This window comes from Manacus candei, unplaced genomic scaffold, assembly GCF_025592945.1.
Source record: "Manacus candei isolate 608988 ecotype Guabito, Panama unplaced genomic scaffold, ASM2559294v1 h1tg000061l, whole genome shotgun sequence".
Lineage (NCBI taxonomy): Eukaryota > Metazoa > Chordata > Aves > Passeriformes > Pipridae > Manacus > Manacus candei.
The window spans coordinates 3,861,566-3,882,805 of NW_026138109.1; the positions used below are offsets into that span (position 1 = coordinate 3,861,566).

The 21,240-nt window shown below is 42.0% G+C and overlaps 1 protein-coding gene across 4 annotated transcripts in view; it reads right to left on the reverse strand.

Annotated features, from left to right (window-relative positions):
• The window catches only part of GHR (growth hormone receptor), a 163,392-nt gene that overhangs the window by 120,021 nt on the left and 22,131 nt on the right, over positions 1-21,240 (reverse strand). Inside the window, exon 1 of one of the 4 annotated variants that reach the window (XM_051804778.1) lies at positions 8,589-8,755. The exons of 2 other annotated variants lie outside the window; for them this stretch is intronic. The gene's annotated coding sequence lies outside the window, so the exon portion shown is untranslated. Of the gene's footprint in view, positions 1-8,588; positions 8,756-21,240 lie in introns of those variants that run through there. One more of the 4 variants, XM_051804775.1, reaches the window with a different exon arrangement.

Below are 21,240 nucleotides of genomic sequence, written 5' to 3' on the forward strand. Positions count from 1 at the left end.
TTTAAAAATCCAGACAATTAAATAATTAGTGAGAGATACCTCTTTTGCTTCAGCCCTAACAACAAATGGTGCCAGTCACTTTTTACGGACAGCTTATATTTCATTTTCACACTTCAGCATCAGTAAATAAAACAAAAACTGCAATGTGAACAAACAGTATGTGTACCAACTGCTCACATATAAAACGAATTGGTGAACAATATCAGTTGTTTGATGCAAAAATACCATATTTCTGTTTTCTGTATTCTTATGAGCTGTTGCACTGATAGGTTGCTACAAAATACTGCAACCAAAACACCATTTGGAAAGCATAAAACTGCAAGCTGCTGGCAAAATCAGTCCTACCCTACCAAAAACATTTCTACTCCTATCATAGCTCTATCCACAAAGTAGTATAACCTTAACAATGATTAAAAAAAAATAAAATATTTTGAAAATCAGTATGAAAATATACTTCTGGCTGCAATTCAAGTTATATTTGAATTTTTTAATCAACTTGAGGATGTTGGGTTTTTTACTGTTTTAGTCCAGCCACCTCAAACATCCTTAAACAAATCATTACACTAAATCTTAAACATGTCCTTTTGATTACTGGTCACATAATGTTCAGTTACATGTTCACATAAATGTCCACTTAAGACAGTGGAACCAAATTGTTTGGAGTCTATGACTTCAGTCCTTCCAATAACAACCAATAATTCCCCAGGCTTTCATGTCCTGGTCTTTCTATCTGCACATATTCCATTTTGTTTCAGAAATTATCCAGAATCTGTATGCAGTCTCAGGCTCTTGATCCCTCAACACCATAAAACCTCCTCTCCTTTTCTGCATGGTTTCATGAACTGAAACACCAAACATGTTCTCCCACTATGGAAAACTTCTTCCCTCTTCTAATCCAAGATCTCCTGTGGTTAATCAGGCTCCCAGATTCCTTAGGTTTGAAATAACAAACAATATACCAAAATTCTTTTAAAAAAAATCTGCAAACTCTACCTCAGCACAGAAAACAGAACATGGCTACAGAAGGTTCTTCATGAAGGTTTCCATTCTATCATTCAATGTCAACAAGAACAACTTGTCAAGAGGAGTCCCTCTTCCTAAATCCTATGTCCTTTCGTTTTGATGGATACACTTTTTATTCCCAATGGGTCCATAATGCTCTCTTGGGCTCTTACGGAGTGAGCCCTTCACCTGCAGCAGTAAAATAAGAAAAGGGACCAGCAATGATTTCCACAATACATCTGGTTACTTTAATAAAAGATTAACTGTTTATAATTGGGGAAAAAAGGCAATAGAAAAGATCACAACAAACATATGGGTGGAACAGTAAACAACATTACTTTTGCCATCATGGCATCAAGTGCACCCATCTATGCCACAAGCTGGATCAAAAATACAAGGACACAGTGTATTGCTTATTTCCCCCATATGCTGGATACAGGTCTTATACCGTTATACACAATAAGCGTGAAAAATCACAGAATCATAGAATGTTAAGTGGTTGGAATGGACCCTAAAGATCATCTAGTCCCAATCCCCCTGCCATAGGCAGGGACGCCTCCCACTAGACCGGGTTGCTCAAGGCCTTGTCCAACTTGGCCTTGAACACTGCCAGGGATGGGCATCCACAACCTCACTGGCCAACCTGTTCCAGTGTCTCACCACCCTCACAGTAAAAAATTTCAAACTAATATCTAACTTAAATTTCTCCTCCTTTAGTTTGTTCCCATTACTCCTTGCCCTATCACTACAGTTCCTGACAAACAGTCCCCCTCCAGCTTCCCTGTAGGCCCCCTTCAGGTACTGGGAGGTTGCTGTGAGGTCGCCATGCAACCTTTTCTTCTCCAGGCTGAATACCCCCAACTTTCTCAGCCTGTCTTTGTAGGGGAGATGTTCCAGTCATCTTATCGACTTCATGGCCTCCTCTGGACTTGCTTCAACAGTTCCATGTCCTTCTTATACTGGGGGCACTGGAACTGTACACTGTACTCCAGGTGAGGACTCACAAGAGCAGAGTAGAGGGGGGGAATCACCTCCCTCGACCTGCTGGTCACACTCCCTGTGATTTGGGATCCCTTTGACCATTTGCAGCCCAGGATTTGGTCGGCCTTCTGGGCTGTGAGCGCACATTGCCAACTCATGCAAGTATTCCTGAACTCTTCCTTTATTTGATGCAAGTTAGGAAGGGCCCTCATGCCACTTAAAGAGGTAAGTGCCATCCTTCCTTAACATTACCACCAGCATCCCTGTGGTCAGCTAGAGGTCTGAGAACCATCAAGCAGAATCCACTGAAGTTAACATCCTTTGTGTGTGCCTTGGGATGGATAAACTACATGACACTGCAAAAAGCGTGCCTTGACCCAGTACAATCAAAGGAATTAATTTTCTCAAAGCTACCTATTATTTCAAGGAAATTAGCTATTCAAGTAGAATACTTACATTACTTACATTACAGCAGTAATGAGGCACAGGCTGCTTTACAACAGTGACTGCTTTTTCTGAAATGGCTTCTGAATTGACACAGTCATCCTAATTAAAGCACCTTAGAGCTGGAAGATACCAGAGCTCATCGTACAGTTCCACAAAAACAGCCTTTCTCACACGGAAGTGGAAGGGCCCTTTTTCCCCAGGCTGCAGTCCCTCCATGATGTACACACTGTCCTGCACTGCCAGAACTGGCTGGTGTACAAGAGGCCAGCAGTGACTGTATCACATAACAAGCATCTCTCCTGTGCAGTGTTTGTTACCACCACCCAGCATGAGCCGACCCAGAGACTCACTGACACTCTCCAAGGGTCAGAAATCACAGCTAAAAAGTGTAACGCATTGTCTCACACTCTTGATCCTACTGTAGAAACACTGCAGTGGTAAGAACAGCTCATCCACACATACTGGATCAGTAGGTTGGCACCGTTTGGGACAAGCACAAGTCAAGCCCTAAATGTTTAGTTGCATATGTTTCAGTTACATATGTGCATAAGCCAAAACGAGTGGTATTTCCTACTGCACCCCCTGCAAATAATTCCTTCAGGTGGCTCAACTCGCCAAGTGCATGCCCTAAACCAGCCAGGACTCAACCTGGAGGACCAAAGCCCCAGCATAAGCACAGCTCACTGGGCTTGAGCTATGTGTGCTGTGAAATACAGATGGCCTGATCATGGTGTATTCTGCTTTGTTTACTTGACATCTGACTTAATTCTGAGGGCTATTCCGTGTCAGACTTCGAACTGCCAGTCATTACAAAAGCAGTGGCTTTCTTAAAGCTTTCTTTATAAATAAAAGTCCCACAGTGTTCTCCCAACATACTTGACTAGGCTCAGCCATCAAGTACAACTAAAAGCCAAAGATACAGCAGCTCATTGCTTTAACTGCTCTTCTCTCAATCCTCATCCCAGATCTTCCTTACTCTTGGCAGAACAGGTAAAGCTGAGTCCCAATTCAATCACAACCAGTTCTCTTCAACTCATGCAAAGCAAGAGACAAGTACCACCAAGCAAGGAATCCTGCTTTCTTTTCACTGACTTTTTACAGCATCACATAAAGCCACTAGCAATCCCACAAACTACCAAAACACTGAACAGTTCAAGATTTTCTGGATGAAAACAGTAAACAAGGCATTGCTCAAAACAGTTATAATGTAGGTTCATAACATAGTTCTTGAGCAAACACAATTTAATAAGCATTCCATAACAAATTCAAACAATACTTGCAGTCATGCGATAAATGAGAGCCCACTGCACCAACTCATGCTCTAGGTAGAACTAATGTAATGTGTATGTGAAAAGAGCAGGTAAAAAACATGGAATATATTAGACATCAGGCTGAATACTTGAGAGCAGCTGGGAATAAGGCACACAGTTTGTGAAGTAAGGTGAAAATTGATAAGCACTCTCATTTAACTAAGACAGCTGGAATAAAATGTGTTGGTTCTTTCAGTCTGTTTCTTCTGGCCTACAGACCCTTCTTCGTGCTTAGACTATCCCGAAACTCCAATGGGCCCTAAGGGAGTTATTTGGCTATACCAATAAGGTTGCAGAGATGTACAACATATGAATTAAAACCAAAACTGTTTTATACCAGTCAGGCACAAAGACATCTGTCCACATAACTAACAAAGGGACAGTTTCTACCTACCATCAATGCATCCTAGAGATCTACTGGAATATGGAGTTTTACCAATCTCATTTACTTCTGAGGCAGTAAACATTCAAACTCAATTTAAATGCTTTAATGCTCTAACATAAGGGTTGTTATTAACAACCTAGCTCTTTCCAACTGCCCCTCGGAATTGTTGTATGTTAGCTGATGACAAACTTGTTTGGTACAAAATTACTGTCACGCATCTGAAATAATACTTTCTGTTTGGACTGACTACTTACAAACTGAGTTTGAAGACTGTAATGGATTTATGACAGTATTTAAACAGCTTTTAAAGTTATAAATATTAATTATCTCTGTCTACTATTGTCATAGTGAAATGCAAGTGATTACTCATATTTATGTCTTCATATATCATCTTTGTTCTAGGATTATGAGCAATAAGCTTATTAAGTGATCAGAGGTAGCAATCTTCTGCCTTAATGAGTGTAAAGCCAGCAAAGCATCTTTTCTTTGTATATTCTGAGTTCAGTTCTCCACATTATGAACTCATCTTCAGTAGTCACCCTGTGCCACACACACAGGCCAAGCAGGTCTAGCACTACAATACAATAATGCTGTGAGTCTCCCTAAATGGCTACAGGAAAGGAGACCTGGGGAAGCATAAATCATTCCACACCAACAGAATGGGTGCTGTGTTTATTCTCTTAATGCAGAGAGGTTAAAATTTTCTGCTACATTTACGAGTTTCATATCCTCTCACCAGCAGTCGCGGTATAGAGCTCTTTGTCTCCACCACATCTCTAGCATTCTCCGTGAATCCCTGTAGGACCTTCCCCAAACAACCACAATCCCATGCAGTGGATACCTTCCACAAAATGTTATGTCTAGTTCAGACACATAGCAGGACAAAAGACTATGTTGCAGACTGTATCACTACAAATAGGAGCATCTCTAAGTTATAAAGCTGAGCATGATTTAGAAGATACAGGTGTTGGCATTGCAGTCAAAGGATTTTTTGTAAAATCAAAAGACAGACGTGATTAGTATGATAAGTATGAATAGCATTGCAAATAGAGTGTCAAAGCTCATAAATGTTTGATTACTGGTGGAGTTGTTCAGCTACTGACTAAGTAGATAACGAAGTGGGACAACCTTACATCCGAAAGTTACTACGAACCAAGCGTCTGTGCACACGCATTCACACACTTAACACAAGTATCTCATGCATTACTGATCACAGAAGACTGCATCAAGAGTGTTTTCCAGCACTTATTACTTCAGTAAAAATAATTCTAATTGTCTTTTACATCCTCACAACATTGTACATCTGAAATTAACAATATAATGTACCATGCTGTTTGTTGGGCAAGTGAGACATAAAGTCCTACCCTATTGCAAACCACCCTGCTACTGTGAAGCTTTTCTGAAGTTTATACTACCTCATTAATAATTTAAAAAATAATAATTCTGGTGATTAATGTATGTTCAATGGCATACATGCTTTCTGAAGGTCAATAAAATACGTGCTTAAATATATTTTCATTTCATAAGCTGCGGTAAACGTGATACGGACAACATCCATCTCCGTCACAGCTGTCAAAGGAAACAGCCCTTACAATTTTGTTGGAAAAGTTGTTTCTCATACATTGAAAATCAGCTCTTTGGTAAGAGGATGCTTGTTCTATCTCTCATGAACTACAGTGACGTGTAAACAAACACCTACCTCATACGAAGACTTTAACTGGGATTCATATACGGTAAAGAAAGATTTCCCTTGTGATAAACAATTTGAGCACAAAGTGTTCCTTCAAGTCCTGGCATAAATCTACTCCTGCCAAGCTAGTATCTCATTGCATCAGCCTTTTGCCTTCGCCACAGCAAAGTAGCAACCCTACTACCCCTCTCTCCCTGCTTTCCTCACACTGCCCTCTTCCCAGAATTACTCTCTCAGCTCTGCTGGGTCAAAGAATTGTCTTCTCATCAGACAAATATTTGGTAAAAAAATAAGGAAGATCTTTCATTTAAAAGAAACCTGGTCCTCTAGCTAGTCAATCATTTAAGAACTTCCATGTGGACTAAGCAGACTCGTTATTACACTGGTGATATCCCTGCCCTTCCTTTCCCCACTAACTTTATACCTCCCTTCTTGTTGTTCCTATAATTTTTATTTATTTTTTATGATTTCAAAATGTTTTGACACATACCTTAAGATTGCAAGAGCTTCAACCTGGCTGAATGCAAGTGCTGTCATGTCTGATAAAGCACATCTTATTTTTCAATCAGTTAAAAAAAAAAATCAAAGCATCTCTGCCTACAATGCTTTCTCAATGACAAATATTCACAGCTTCCACTTTGTCCATGGACATCTGGTATTTCAAATAAGATACATGATGTTATATTTATTCTCCCCAATGCTCTCATTAATAGCACAAGATGAATACTAGCTTTGTTAAAAAACAATTTCTGCAGCAAAAGGAAGCTTCATTTAATGGGAGCAAGGCCTAGGTCTAGTTTAAATACACACTTAGAGTCATGTACATATTGGTAATCAAAAGAAGCCCTGTGCGTGAAAGTCATACCCTAAGGGAACCTCAGTCTCCAGATCATGGAAAGGAAAGGTACCAACCCATATAAACAGGGGATTTGCCATCAGAGTTCTTGATCGCTCCTTATTGGAAAATGTCACAAGAGGTCATATATGGTATAACATGCTACTTTAGTTTGTAAAAATGTGGAGAACTAAGCTCCATACCTCTCCCCAACACAGCCAGTGTTGCATAGACACTCAAGCACTCTCTGGGAGCAGTGCTGCTGCCTTGCACAGTGCTATAGGAATTAACACCTCTATAGAGATCCCAATTTTATATACGTGCATGGTGCTGCACTGGGCTGTGCAGATACATCAACACTAGAAGACAATGAAACAGCCCATGGTAATGAAAACAATCCTTGACCACACTAGGACAATTTCACTCCAAAATATTTGGGGGGTATCTATGACTTCTCTGTACATTAGAGTAAGTTACAGCTACATATTTAGTAAAAGTATCACTACCATTTACTGGCAACCTCAGAAATTACTCCTCAGAAGGACTGCACACTGGCATGTTTCTCAATCCCATATAATTATTAGAACATGCAAACGTCGTGAATTAACAGAGCAAGTAGCAATTCTAGTAATGCGAGACTGAGATGTGGTAGGGATGAAAGACATCGTATTCCTATTCAAACAATTCCAGCTGTCTGAATAACTTTCAGTAATACTTATATTTACCACTCAGAGCCACAAGACATCTCAATCGCCATCTGCTTTAATCTCAATATTTTAAAAAGCATCTTTTAAATAAACACCAGTACTCAAATAAATCTTACCAGATCTCCGTACATTGATTCTATTCTCAAATACATTTTCAATGCTGATGTGAGCAAACAAGTCTAAGTTAAAACTTTTGGATTTAAGAAGATCTTTACCTGACAAATAACTTCAATTTTTCCTATCAGTAAATACTTGCTTAAAGCATCTATAAAATAGGATCCAACTCAAGCATTGGGCTACAGCTTTTTAATTGTTTCACTCTCATTTCCTATTTAACCACAAAGATGACCAGTTGTGAATATTTTGTTGTTGTTACACGAGAAGGAAAGTGAAGCCGTGACTGAATACAATAAGTTAATAATACACTAAATTCTGAACAAAATATTCTCTAGTGAAAAGATGAGTAGCTAATGTACATCCAGTCTAGCATTAGTCCCGTGAGAGTTTGCAACAAGTATCACAGAAGACGCCACTGTGATAAAACACTCGTTATTCCACTGCATTAACCCCTCTGTTTCGTATACTTCTGCTCAGAGCATTTGCAGTGTTTGTTTTTAAAAGCATTCTCTTTTTATTTTTAATCCTGTGCAATACTTACAGAAGGCCACACATTAAGAAACAAAATTATAGATAGCATTAAAAAAAAAAAAAAGAAAAGAAAAGAAAAACGAGAGTAGGGAATTGTATAAACTGGAATAAACCACAGAGAACAGAAACTCCGATTAGGTCTATTACAGAGAAGCCTGCAACGCTGGCAGCTAAACTACCATTCTCGCTCTGCTTTTTAAATCCCAGTCCACGCAGAAAAGAGGGTTTCTCTGAAGAAAACTGCTTCTCCAGACCTTCCCTCCCCCATCACCCCCTCCATCACCCACAGCACGGGAGCTGACGGGAATTCTTGCCCCACATTCGCCGTCCCGGCCACAGCCAGAGCTGACGCCGCGGTCCCGGCCCGGCTCCGGGGCCGGGCTGCCCTCGCCAGCAGGGCACGCCGGGCGGCCCCGCGGGGCGAGCTCGCAAAACCCCGGGGCGAGAGCCGGGTGAGGGCGGCGAAGCCCGTCAGGAGCCGGACCCTGGGGCTGGGACACTGGGGCGAGGAAGCCATTCGGCGTCCGCCCCCGGCGGGAGGCGGCGGGCAGGGAGAGGCGCGGAGCCGCCGCCCGGTACTCACCGAGTCGCTCACAAACTTCGCCCAAGTTTCGGCGGCGCGGCGGGCGGCGGCGGGCGTGGCCCCCCCCGGCGGGCACCGGCACCATGGGAGCGCCTCAGCGAGCGTCCGCCGCGACCGGCCCCAACTTCTGGAGCGGCAGCGACCGGCGAGAAAGCGAGCAACAGCAGCCCAGCTTCGGGCTGAGCCCGCACTCCTCCCGCGGGGCGGGGCGGGGCGGGGCAGGCGCGGGGAGGGCAGGGGGCGGTGGGGAGGCCCCCACTCCTCTCAGCACACCCGCCCGCCTCCGCCGGCAGCGAACGCTGGTGGGGTACTCGGTTTGCTCGGCGCAGCCCGCCCTGCCCTGCCCTGCCCTGCCCTGCCTGCCGGGGCGCGGGGCACTCAAGGGCTGCCGCTCCGTGCTCCTCCTCCTTCTCCTCCTCCTCCTCCTCCACCCCGGCAGCTGGCGGCCCGCCCGCCGCGGGAGGGGGGATCAGGGTGCGGGGCCAGGGGAGCGTGTCTGGACGGGTGGGGCGGGCGGACGGGGCCGGCTCGGCGTGTCCTCCGGATCTCTGCCGCCCTCCCTGAGCCCCGGCCGGTGCCGGCACTTTGGCTGCGCCGCGGGGCTCCGTCTGGGGGGAGACGGCGGCTACTGAAACGCACGTCCCTAGCCCCCCCCGGGGGTTAGCTCCGCGCTGCGGGCACAGCCCCCCGGCCATGGGCAGCGAGGGCGAACCTCCGGGCTCCCGAGCCGGCGTGTGCCTGTAAGGGCAGGGCTGGCGCTCGCGTTTGTGTTCAGGAAGGCGATGAACCCGATTTTAGGGAGAAGGGGGTGTCAGCGTGCCACGGACGCGGCTACCAGGTGGAAGTAAAGTGGCGTTGGACGGCTGAAAAGATGATGATAGGCATCTTCCGTGAGCAGGTGTGTGGTGGCTCACACGAAGAACTGAGTAGTGTCAGTGTAGACAGAAGCTACGGCAAAAGGGAGAGGGACTGCTAGGGATTTTCTTACAATAATAAAATATTTCTCTTTTGAGAAGCACCTTAGGAAAGAAAACATTCGAAATGAGCATGGTGCCATCAGTTTGTTTAGGTATCGTTTACGTTGATAAACTATCAGAGGTAGGCACATAAGTGCAAAGGTGACCTCAGCAGTAACACGCTGATCTTTGAGGCCCTTGCAGGCACGCTGTCCTGTGTGTCCCATTCACCCTCAAATGGCTCATCATCTGGCTTCCTCATACAACAGAGGTGGGACAAGAGCCATATAAGCCAGTGTTATAAAAGTTTCACAATCACTCGGCAATCACAAGGCAAAGTCCCCTCTGAAATTAATTGTAGCTCACCCAAGCTCCCTGTTGTGGTTTGGTGAACAGGAATACCAGGGCCAGCAGACAGAAGTTGTTTGGTTACAGTGGCTGGGGACAATAGGGTTCCTGGCACCTCTGGTTGCTCAGGTTGGTGCTGCCCTTCCTGTATTACTGCACCAGGAGCTGTGCTACTGGGTCCTGCTTGGCTTCAGGGAGGTGGTGTGCCTCAAAAATCAAGTGATGTGTTCTCAGCTGGGCTGTTGATCTGGACTTGCTCTGCCCTGAACAAATAGAGTGGGCCCAGGGGGTAAAGACGTGTAGCTGTGGCAAGGTGGACCATAAGATGTGGCCTTATGAATTTTCAGTTGCCTTAAGGGAGTTAAAAATCTGACATCAAAACTGAAATGAAACTGTATGACAGAAGTATCACTGAGGTTTTAAACTAAGAGTATACAGCTTCATCTTTCTTATTCCTAGAGCATACAACTTCATCTTTCTTATTCCTACACCAGAACCACCTCTTGCCTTTTCCTCCTTCAAAAATCATGGGAACAGAACTCTACATTTTTTTAAGTGTCAAGCTCAAGCAATACAGTAGTCTTTCCATTAATATATGTGCAAAGGACATTAACTTTCAGTTCTTACCACTGGTTAGGAAACTCATATCCACATCTCCTATGAGATGCCTGTGCTGCCAAACTAGTGGTTGTTTTCCAGGCCTTTCACTCTTACGTCTTCTACTGAAGCTATGGCAAAGCATGATTAAAAACTCACTGGTTTAGAAATTCTAACTATAGACCTGATCCTGGCCCTGTAATTTGATGGTTGAAACACTGTGTTAGGAGAGAAAGACTTGTATTCCGGGTCCAAATATGTTTATGGGGTTTGTTTAATACAACATTCCTGTAACATAATAAGATCTGAGACTATGACAAACTGTTTTGTATTGGCTAAGTAGCAGTGAGAGCTGAACATCTGAAATACCACATGGGTAAACCAGAGAAAATATTTACTGCTTCCTCATTATATGTACAAATCAGTGTAGATAATTATAAATCCATAGTTTATTATATATTCTGGGTTTATACCTGCCTGGACTTTCTGTATACTAGATAAAAGTTGTTTATTTTTTCACATGGCTGGTGGTTTAGTTTCATGGGGATTAATGTCAAACACAGTTCACTGCCAACAAGACCAGATTTAGGCAAAAGCAGCCAAAATAATTTTCAATCAGAAAGCTTATGAGGGTGTGCATAGGGCTGGAAAAACGGGAGACAAGTAAGAGTGTAGTTTTCACACTGTACAGCTGGTCCTGGAGATTTGAAAGCACAAGCGTGTGTATAACTTGAGTATAGGATAAATATTTTTAATTTTCTTAATCTTTCCAATAAAAATAAACAGCATAATAAATGGTCAGTGGTCTCTTTGCTTCTCTCAAAAAAAAAAAGGTTTGTCTTTTGATAACTATTGTACTCAATTTCATTGGAGGATTTAGGGGGATATTTGTTCTGTGCTTCTTCCCAGTGGTAGTATTTTAATCACCAACAGAAATTAGCTTCAGAGTACCTGAGTTTGGTATCTTATGAAGCAAGAATCTTAAATTTGGCTCAGTAAAAATATAGAAATTGGTTCTTTTTAGATCTGTTAGGACACATCTACTTTTAAAGCTATGTATAATTTAATGAATGTCTATGTGCTTCATTTTTCTTTTTCATTTATGCTGTATTATCACTCTTCCAGATTCCCTCCAATCTTCTTAAAAAGCCTTGAAACTCAAGTCTGGCTTGAGTATTCTCAGTAAAGATACCTTAATTCTGACCATTTACTCTGACACACTATCCAGTCATGCTTACACCTACTCTTTTCTCTGAACATGCTATTGCCAGTTCAGTCCATTCCAAAGAGTGTATTGAAAGCCCTCTCCTTTTTGAGCATGATGCTCTGCAACCAGGTGCAGAAGACAAAATGATGTCTGAGTCTGGTTTGCTCTCTGTTTATATTAGTGTATAACATAGTGTTTGTCAACAGTATGTCAAATAGAATTCTAACAGCTCAGTTCATAACAGTTCTTCATCTGAAAGAGGTTCCTCTACTTTACAGTGTCTACAGCAAGTGCTGATCATAATTTCTGCCAGACTCACTGTGAATGCCTAATGTAAGCACGGGCTAAAGTCTGAGCTTGTGCAACATAGAGGTAGCTGTATTGGTAATGCCTGCCAAACTCCTATCGCTTGATTTAGCAGGCAATAGTTACCTATAGTCAGCAAAAGCAAGGTTAATATATGCATTTCTAGATCAATATAACAGGGTCCACATGCAAGGTCCATGCTAAAAAAAAAAACCACAAAAATCTGTTATTTTGTCTAGCAAAGTTTGTACTGGAAGGAAATAAGGTGACTTTTTTGTTACTAAGCACTTTGCTAATATGGTATTGCAAAATATACTCTTAATTGATACTGCTTTACCTGTGGAGCTCTTACATTAGGCCTGAAACAACATGATCTAGTCTGAGTAGTTCAAAATTCCCAGTGGTTTGAGGTTTAAGTGACTATGAATATGTTTCTCTTGAGTGAGAAACTACTTAAATTACAAAAACATTTTTTATTTTTCAAAGCTGCATTAAAAACTACAGGAGAATGAGATTAAATCAAGACGTTGTTCATATTCCACATTCTTACCTGCAGGTTAAACCTATATCTTTATCTGTTTCCTTGGCTTCTTGTTTAACACCATCATAGAAACAGAAAGATTCAGCTTGGAAGAGATCTCAGGGGCTCCTTAGTCCAATCTCCTGCTGAATTCAGGGTAGGTGAAGAGGGAAAATCTTATTACTCAGGGCTTTACCCAGCTCGGTTTCAAAAGCTTCCATGGATGAAGACTGCACAGCGTCTTAAGGCAACCTGCTCCACTGCTGCAGTGTCCTCACAGGGCAGAAGGTTTCCTTTCTTCTCCAGTCTGAACTTCTCAGTTCTAATTATGCTCATTGTCTCTCCTTTGTCAATCATGCACTGCTGTGGAGAGCCTGGCTCTGTCCTCTCAATGTCCTACTTGTAACAGGGGGAAGGCTGCTCTGAGGTGCCACTGAAGCCTTTCTTTCTCCATGCTGGAGCAACCCTGTCCCTCAACATCCTTTTGGGGTGCTCATGCTCCAACTCCTGAGCTGAGCACCCTGGTGGCACTTCACTGGGTCACTCCAGTTGTGCAATATCTCTGTATCAATGCATGGGCTTCTTTCTTTCCAGGGCAGGATTTTGCATTTGTCCTGGCAGAATTTCACACAGTTCCCATCAACCCACTCCTCCAGCCTGTCTAGGTCTTTCTGGAAGCATTTCTTGAGCATATTGACTGATCCCTCCAGTATATTGTTATGCGCACACTTGACAAGTGTGCACATTACCTCCTCCAGGTCATTGATAGAGATATTGAACAGGATGGGTACAAATTATTGATCCTGTGTTATTGCGCTTGTTACTGGCCTCCAGGCACAGGGACTATGAACCCATATTTTTTTAGTAATACAAGACAACATCTTTTTCCAATTAATTTTTCCAGTTAATCTCCACTGATCTTATCTAGATGGTAATAAAAAATGAGGGCTATAAAAGGAACATGTTAGTCTTTTAGAAATAAGAAAGAGAATGATTCAGATGCACACGTGTTTCCCCCTTTATATCATGTGTCCTGGTTTCAGCTGGGGTAAAATTAATTTCTTCTCAGTAGCTGTTACAGTGCTATGTTTTGCATTCAGAATGAGAATGGTGTTGATAATACTCTGATTTGCTGGTTCTTTACTAAGTCATGTTTATCATAAATCAAGGACTTTTTTCGTGTCTCATGCTCTGCCAGTGAGGATGATAACAAAAGAAACTGGGAGTTAGCACAGCTGGGACAGGTGACCCAAAATGACCAGATGGATATTCCACACCTTAGAATGACATGCCCAGTATATAAACTGGGGACAGTTACCTGGAAGGGCAGGTCAGTCTGGGTTCAGGAAGGGACATCTGGCACCAGTTAGCAGGTGGTGAGTAATTGCATTATGCATCACTTGGGTTTTCCCTTATTATTATTATTATTGTTGTTGTTCGTGCTTTATGGTGAACTTGCCACTGGCTGCCACAAGAGAGGAGCCCCGAAACAACATCTCAGCCTTGGCCATATTATCACCATAACTGGTCTACTCTGGCCTCCAGTCGGCAGGTCTGGAGACACACCATCTATAACGCTGCTGCGTCCTTTGAGAACGCACACAGGATCACTCTTGAGGAGAAAAGACAACGCAGAAAGAACCGTGTCTTGCAGAATATACCACCTAAGGAGTCTTTCTGCTGTGCCTTTTGCAACCGGACTTGTCTATCTCGTATTGGCCTTTTTAGCCACCAGCACACTTGTAGCAAATGTGGGTAGAGCCCTTCCCAAATCTTCGTTCGCGAAGCCCAGCCATGATGATGATGATTATTGTTGTTGTTATTATTATTATTACTACTACTACTATTACTATTATTACTACTATTATTATTTTACTATTATTACTGTATTTTAATTTATTTTCAATTATTAAAGTGTTCTTATCTCAACCTACAAGTTTTACTTCAATTCTTCTCCCCATTCCACCATGGTAGAGGGTGAGAGAGTGGGGGTTGAGCGAGAGGCTGCGTGGTGCTTAATTTTCAACTGGGCTTAAAACCATGACATATGACTTTAGAAAACTTATGGAGAAAAAAAGGCCACTGGTGTTGTGTGAAACATAAGTGAAAGTTAACCTTTGTAGGGAGTAAGTCAGTCTTTTAGGCATATACTATGTTTGCTGTCAAAATATCTGTTTATAGGATGGTAGCAAGTGAAAATTCTGAACAGGGGGTAGGTTAATGCTTCCTCTTTCCTCCCTTCACCTTTTTAATGCTCTTTATTCATCTATGGAATAAGAATAGCTGAAAGAAGAAAAGCACTCTTTTAATCTAAATTTCCATCATAAGTAGAATTGCAGAAAAAAGTACCACAGCACACGATTGCTTGCCACAAAAAGAAACCACACTAATAAAATGCATATTTCAACCATGATCAGACTTGTACCAAGAGCTGGGAATACACAGTGCTTGCTGTATGCAAAAATAAAAACAATATTTAATAGCAGCTCTGTTTTCAGCCTCTGAATATGTGGAAAAATTTAGGTTGTGGGATATCTGGGTTATTTCCTTTAAAGCTACAGAGCAAAGCTCCCCTGAATACTTTATATGAAAGTAGAATAATTACCTAACCAATATCTGTAGAAACAGAGAATTTTCTTTGAGGAACTAATCTCCAAGGAACCAATATGAACAAGCATGCAGGATAAGAAGGCACAGGCAAAGAGAGAAAAGAAAGAAGGAACACTCTGCCAGAGCCTGAGGTCTCTTGCTCTCTCCTTCTGTTATTTCTAAGTCATTCATCATGTCATTATCTGCAGCTAATATAAAGCAAAGACCTATCTGCTGTGTAATGAATACACTGACTTTCTGGTTTTTTGTGGAAAAGTGTAAATGGTGGTATTTTGCTTGCTTTGTTTCTGAAGAAGGGAGATGGGGGAGAGTAGGAGTGAAGGGTTTGCTTGAAATTTAATATTCACTGCTGTTTTTTTCTAAGATAAATATTATCAAGGCTGGTATCCTGGCCCATTTCCAGCACTACACAGATTGTCCTTCATCCTAGATGTTACATTAGCCAGAAGAACTACTTCAAATGAACAGTGAAAAATATCAATCAATTTTATGATAAATAGTGTGATGGTGTTGCCCTGTGATCTTAACTGAATCCCATCCTTAGTCTTTCAAGCATTAATAGAAGATTGTAACCACAATCTGCAAGGCTGGAATTCAGAGCCTGAGACCACTTCCTGCATCCATATGTCCACATTGTCCTCCATTTCTTTCTATGAATAGCACAAGTTTCAGTATCTGGTGAAGCTTCTACCTAAAATGCTAGGGTCTAAAGTGTCTCAAAGGTTTAAGCACGTTAAACAAGGCTTTTTTGGATTGTCTTCCTGTGTTTTAATGCCTAAATTCTAATATGCTAAAGAGCTAACTGATTCACTTTTCCAAGTATTTTACATTTTTTTGCTCAGAGCATGTCTTCATTGTCTACCCATGTTTCATGAGCATTTTTCTGCAACTTTTTGCTACATATTCTTGCTCTCCACCCAAGTTCTTTTGTCTCTCAGACTTAGGTGGAAAGGAGATGAGAAAAGCTAGAGCAGACACTATCTTGATTATTTGGGTACTCAAATTCACTTGAAGCTAAAACAGTAGTGTTACCATGCAAAAGACAACAGACTAGAATTGAATAAGGTTACAGCGTATAAAGTATGTTACTTGAATATCCTGGACTGGTTCCATGTAAACAAAGCCACAGAGTAGCTTTGTTTGTCGTTTTCATAAGTCTGGGACTTCCAAGAACAGCAGCAACCTTTAATTTACAATTCAGCTAGAAGCCTATAATTGACAGATCTCAAGCATATGTGACAGCAAGGAATTTTGGACAGACCGACTAATAAAATACATGCTACTGCCGTCTCTACATAACTGGTATTCTTTCTATTGAGAAAAACATCGACCTCTTTCTGAAGAGCTTGGTTTTTTACATCAACTCACCATTTTGAGAAACACGTAACATCAGTAGAGGAAAATCCTGAATTAGTATTATCTTCTCATTTAAATGCTCACAGGGAAATGTCTTTCAAAGCAGAATATTTTTGTACACATGGAAGTTCCTAAGATGATGTGAGGTAGCACTTTGATTCTTCAAAAAGACTATGTTTATTGACATTCTTCCCAATTCTACTCTGTATAATCCATCTAGTCAGGTGTAAAAATCAGACCCACAGGTCTGTAGCTCCCTGGTTTTCATATTATAGGGCTATTTTGCTGATACTACACTGATCGTTCTCCCTTCAGAAATCTTAATGGAGCCATAACCACCTTGCTGTCAAAATGCAGATCTCTGGACCCTTTTGTTTTTACTCGACAAATCCTTCTCCTTCGTGGAGTTCTCCCATGGACTTTCCATTCCATTCAAAGAAAGTGGTTTAGCTGTCCATCCACACAGTCTCTTGTCCTTTGGCCCTCAGCCTCTGCCTGGGTGAAGTTGCTGCACATGTTTACTTCCAACCCTTTATCCTGCATGCTTGTACTGTGATGGTTCTTAGTGCTCATAACAGTAACAAAAAGCAGTGGATGCTCAAGTCAGCTGACACAGAAATGACCTCTAGAGTCGTCGAGTTCAGGGAATGTCCAACCTTTCAGGTTAATGGTGCTGCATAACAATGTTTTACCTTATGCAAGCCATGTGATGCATACCATTGCCTTGGAGAGGCCAAAGAGCAGCAGTCCTGTGAACAACAGTGTTCTTAGAGGACTCCTGAGTTCCATCATGGGATGTGGGGCAAGCTAAATATAAAGCTGGTTTCCAGGAAAATAGGTGACTTCACTCTAAACAGGATCTGATGATTGTTTCTTTTCCTAGGTGGAACCTCAGATTGAGCAGTAGTTCTGACATCAGAACAGGCCACTTGCTCATCATGTGCTTGGCATGCTTGACATGTCATTGTTTTGACATGGTAAACACATTGGAATTATTGAGGAGCCAAATAGAGCTGAAACCTACGAGTTATCTGCTCGTAGTGTTGTTCACTGATGTATCCCAAAACAGAATTTACTGTCCTTACCTAATTCTTGGTATTTTCTTGAGTAGATTTCTTAATGTCTCAGTAGTAAATACTCCCTTACCTACCAAAGCCGCCTGTGTCAGATATTCACAAGTTTATAATCAGAATGTTTTCCTTAATACCTAACACTTTTTTTGCTACAATTTAAATTCCAGAATTCTTCTATCCACACTGACAATGGTGACCAGATTATTCTCTTTTGTGCTAGAAAATAATTACCACGTACTCTTCAGTTTTTCTTATATCTTAGGCCGAAGGATCTCTGTTTTTGAAATCTTTCATCATAGATCACTTTCTCTTTGCCTCTGATCACTTGCACTGTTTTGGGCTTTCTCCAGTTGGTCCATGTCTTTCCTGAAGTATAATGCCCCAAAGAGACCAAGTTTTCTACCTGACATTCTAATAGTGCTCAGAAGAGGAAAGCATGAAGGCTATACTGCTATTTATAAATCACAGCATTAAATTTGACTATTTCCACCTAAGTGCAGTGTATCATGTGGCCTTTAGTCCATTTTTCATTCCACCACCACAATTTCTTGAGATAATGTAATTCTCACTTTGAATTACGTCTTCCAAGACATTCATGCTTGTGCTGCTTTCCAGCTTTGTCTCATCTGCAAGCTTAATAAGACTGTTATCCAGATTAAGAAAAAGTTGAATAAAGTGAGAACAGAGAAAGATTCCTCAAAAACCCTAATTTTGTGATATGACAGTGTCAAAATAAAGAAAATATGTTTAAGATATGCATTAGCATATTGGTTTTTATGCTATTTTCATTTTCAAAAGTTTAATTGATTCTAGATATGTTTGGGAGTTTTTTGTGTTTTGGGTTTTTTTTCTGTGAGTTGAAGTTAAATTAATTAGTTTATTTCCAGGCTCTTCTTCCTCTGCTTTCTTCCCTCTTTTTCTATAAGGCAGTTGTAATTTTTTTGTCCTTTCCCAGTCTTACATGTTTTAGCAATTTTTCACTGATTCTCAAGTAATTGCTAATCTGACGAATTCACCTCATTCTTAAAATATCCCAGGCTATAGTCTATCTGGTCTAACTGGCTTGAGAGCGTTTCTTAATGCACTCCTGTCCTATTTCTTTCCTGTTTTACACTGAGTACTTAACCCTTTGTCATCAGGGTTAATTACGCTACTGATGTGCCTGCCTGACATGCATATGTACGTGTGGCCAGTCTTCGCGAACGAAGATTTTGGGAAAGGTCATTACCCTTCGAGACACAGTGTGCGCTGAACTGAGCCCACCCTTTAATCCTGAGTTCATCTGCCGGGGCTGAGTGAGCTTGGACAGTGGCAGTGAGGTCCTCAGGATGCAGGTTTGTTTAGAGTGACCTTCTCTTAGATGGATGGCCTTACAGGGCTGATGAGCTCCATCTGCCCGGAGGGGTTCCCTGACCAGGAATTGAACCCCGGGCCGTGGCGGTGAGAGCGCTGCATCCTGACCACTAGACCACCAGGGGTCCTCAACTGACGTGCGTAAAAAGATTTTAAATACTACCATTTTCTTGAGCTCATCAGTTATAGAATCACAGAATCATAGAATCGATTGGGTTGGAAAAGACCTCCGAGATCATCGAGTCCAACCCTTGGTCCAAATCCAGTCCATTTACTAGATCATGGCACTCAGTGCCACGTCCAATCTGCGTTTAAAGATCTCCAGGGATGGTGAATCCACCACCTCTCTGGGCAGCCCATTCCAATGCCTGATTACTCTCTCTGTAAAGAATTTTCTCCTGATATCCAACTTAAATTTCCCCTGGCGGAGCTTAAGCCCGTGCCCCCTTGTCCTATTGCTGAGTGCCTGAGAGAAGAGACCAACCCCCACCTGGCTAGAACTTCCCTTCAGGTAGTTATAGATGGTGATGAGGTCACCTCTGAGCCTCCTCTTCTCCAGGCTAAACAACCCCAGCTCCCTCAGCCTCTCCCCATAGGACTTATGCTCCAGTCCCTTCACCAACCTTGTTGCTCTTCTCTGGACCCGCTCCAGCACCTCAATATCCTTTCTGAACTGAGGGGCCCAGAACTGAACACAATACTCCAGGTGTGGCCTCACCAACGCAGAGTACAGGGGAAGGATCACTTCCCTGGTCCTGCTGGCCACGCTATTTTTGATACAGGACAAGATCCCATTGGCCTTCTTGGCCACCTGGGCACACTGTTGGCTCATGTTGAGCCTCCTGTCAATTAGTACCCCCAGGTCTCTCTCTGCCTGGCTGCTTTCCAGCCACTCTGTCCCCAGCCTGTCATTGCCTTGCCTCCAGTCTCAAAAATAGGCAGGAAAATTAATCATAATTTTCCTTTCTTTTCTTTATTATTAGTGCATGTTACCTTTTGAAGTGTTTCCTAGCTGTATGTTGGGGTTTTGATTTAGTTTTCTAGTTGGATCATAAACATGTGCTGTTATTTTACATGTTTTAGAATTTGATCTGATTTCCACTTCTCAGAGGGAACTTACTGAGTTTGAGATCAAATAAAAGTTCCTGGATTAGCTAAACTAATCTCTCAGTACTTTTCCCTTCTGATAGGAATAGCTTATGTTTTCTACCACAACAACAACTTTTTCCTTTGATGTTTTGTTGACTTGAGTTGGTGGAAGTTTACCTACTTCAAGTCCATGATCATCTCCCTTTTTTCCTATTTTCTTTCTTAGGATTGTGTACTCTGTAATTTCACAGTCACTGTCTCCAAGTTGCCTTTCATCATTCTTTTCTGAAACAACTACTCTTCACTGCTAAGAAACACATCCAGAAGTGCCTGTCTTCTGTTTTTTTCTAATGAAACAGAAATAGTGACCAATGCTTTTCAGTATAGAGCTTGCTAATTAATTTCTGTCCTGATGTTTCTTTTCTTACCCATTCTTTGGACAGTTAAACTCTCTCGTGACTCTTCAGTTCTATGCTTTGAGTATTGAATGATTTGTCATGTTATTAATGAAAAAGACTTCCACTGCATATATGCTCTGTTCATGTGGTTTGTTTAATGATAGCAGCAATTGTGTCCTCCTCTTCCTTCACTGTCACCCAGAGGCTTTCGACAAGTCCAGCTTCCTCCCCTGTCTGGAGCTCAACACCAGTGCAGAGCTATATCCTTTACTGTTAGATAGTCCTATCTTACTTATAAGTCTTTTTTTTTTAACAACAAGATAATTTTTGTGGTCACTTTTCAGGTATCCTTACTACTCTTGTTGATTTCCTGCATTTCTTCAGGCTTTCAACTTGGCTTGTCACATTCCTCTGCTCTCCACACATTTATTTTTTTTAAATTAAATTTGTTCAAATTTGCTTTGTGCACTTGAAATGCCCACATACAAACAGTCATACATACTGAATACATGGTACATAAAATTAAATCTAAGCATGTAACTTTTTCCCTGTTCTTCAATGGCAAATTGAATATGAGTCATTAGTGCCCTGACAGCCAGGAGGGCCAACCGTGTCCTGGGGATCATCAGGCACAGCATCGCCAGATGGTCAAGGGAGGGGATTGTCCCACTCTGCTCTGCACTGGGGTGGCCTCACCTTGAATATTGTGTGCAGTTTTGGGCACCACAATATAAAAAAGACGTTAAGCTCTTAGAGAGTGTCCAAAGGAGGGCAACAAAGATGGTGAAGAGCCTTGAGGGGAAGCCGTATGAGGAGCAGCTGAGGTCATTTGGTCTGTT